The sequence below is a fragment of the Alligator sinensis genome, unplaced genomic scaffold (assembly GCF_000455745.1).
Source record: "Alligator sinensis unplaced genomic scaffold, ASM45574v1 scaffold570_1, whole genome shotgun sequence".
Lineage (NCBI taxonomy): Eukaryota > Metazoa > Chordata > Crocodylia > Alligatoridae > Alligator > Alligator sinensis.
In genome coordinates this window covers 939,720-941,700 of record NW_005841997.1, presented here as the reverse complement: position 1 = coordinate 941,700, position 1,981 = coordinate 939,720, and the positions used below count along the sequence as shown (strand labels likewise).

The 1,981-nt window shown below is 44.9% G+C and overlaps 1 protein-coding gene across 6 annotated transcripts in view; it reads left to right on the top strand.

Moving 5' to 3' along the window:
- HIC2 (HIC ZBTB transcriptional repressor 2) overlaps window positions 1–1,981 on the top strand; it is a 99,990-nt gene that overhangs the window by 16,144 nt on the left and 81,865 nt on the right. The gene's annotated exons all lie outside the window — the stretch shown is intronic.

The following is a 1,981-nucleotide window of genomic DNA, read 5'->3' as shown; positions in this document are numbered from 1 at the left end:
TAGGGAAATAGTAGAAATTCCAGGCATTCCTTGGAAAGGACAGGGTTAATTTAGAGAGAAGGATGTCTTGTCTTTCACCATTGCTGGGGAGAAAATGTTTGAACTGTGCCTGCTCTCGATGCTGCTGCTTCATTATGGTTTTGATGGCATGGCCTTGGCATGCCCTGGTGAGTTTGGTTGAGTATTAGGGATCTGTGCCCCACCTTGGAGGCTCTTCCTTGTTAAACACAGGGCCTGGTATCATGATTGTGATGACACTAGGGAAGGTGTTCCAAAGCTGAGATTTATTTAGGGAAGAGAGTTGCTATTAGTTTTCAGTCCCCACCTGTATGTGAGTAAGCGTATGGACAGATGAGCAAATTTATACTGCATTTGAAGAGATAGGAGGGGGACACTTTCTACATATCAGTTGTTCCTCAGTAACTGTTTCATGTGTCTGCTCCTATCTTGTAGTAAGTAAAAGCTGTACCAGGGAGGCTTAGCTCTGAGTGAAGCAAGGCATACGTATGGCAGCTGAGTTTCTGTTTGCTCTGGAGTAGGAGTGGACACATGAAATGGTAACTGTAGATTAGCTCATGCATGGAGAGTCCCTCCCACCTTGTATTTTAAATTGGTATAATTGATCTGATCGGACCCTAAGTTAGATAAGTTTGCCACATTTTGCAGATGCTGAAATAATATTAATAATTTTCCTAAGTACTGTACAAATGTACAGCAATAGCCAGCCCTGCCCTGAAGAGCTTTATGTATAAACAGGCAAAGGAGGGGAGGCACAGGAAGGTGAGGGGACTGATCCTGAGTTGCATAGGGATAGATCCAGTCCAGTGCCCATTTTGCTGGCATGTATCCACTCACCTGTCTCCCTTGTCTCAGTTCTTATTAGCACGTTTACTGTTCAGTCGGTAGGACCTTGTCCACGTGGAGAAACTAGGCCAACACTGCGGTTCTGGAGTAAGTATCCCACTAGGGCTTTGTGCTGTAATTGAGCCTGGCTGTTCTAACTCCCCCATGCAGACACTCCACTCCAGAATAACTCTTTTGCTTTCTGAGTGGAGTTATTAGTCTTGCAAAAAAAGAAACACGGTTTCAGAATAAAGTTCCTTGTTCTTTACTCTACAGTAGTACCCACATGGTGGAGTCAGGACTGTGATTATGATTGAGTCTTGATTTCCCTGAGTAGACAAGCGCCTTAGAGAAACAAGAGTCTATACTGGTACTGGCCTTCCTATTTTCCTGGATGATTCCAATTGAAAAAAGACCTGTAAATATTGGCCTCTCTTGGGATATTGATACTTTATTTGTCTATACAGAGATTCTGATTGAGAGAGGCAATAAAAAGTAGCTGATTGTGACATGGAGAACTCCTGGTACTCTTCTGTATAACCTCTGCACATACCTTACTCTACTGGTTGGCAGCATTTCCCCAGGGACTCATTATATTGGGGGAAATTATGATGATAGATCTAAACTTGAAATGGCTGTTCTGGGACTGGAGAAGTGTCCTGTGTGTTCATCCCCTCTCTTTCTGCAGCAAGGCTCTAAGGTGCAAGCAGTTAAGGGGCCAAGGCTTGATCACTTGAGCAACCTCATAAATCCCATTGCAAAATCTGTGGACTCTTCAGACTGTCAGCTAACGTGTAACTGGTTCTCATGTTTTTTCTACGGCAACAATTGAAAAATAATCCCAGATGCATATATATGGTACATGTGCCTGCCTGTCTCAGTACATTGCATGTCTAGTATAGCATTTGACGACTTTGCTCTTTCCTGACTTCTTTCATGGAAGAAAGTGTAAAGAGCAGACAGAGCAGCTGTAGTGTTGGGAACCTAGGTTGATCCAGGAAGATGTGGACAAAGACCTGTCCCAATCATGGGCAACTGGTGCTTCCCGAGTCTGGGGGGCACCCGCAGAAGCCACCGGCGGCATCAGCAGTGGGGACAGAGCTGGCAAGCATCCGCAGAAGCAGCTGGCGGCAGGGAC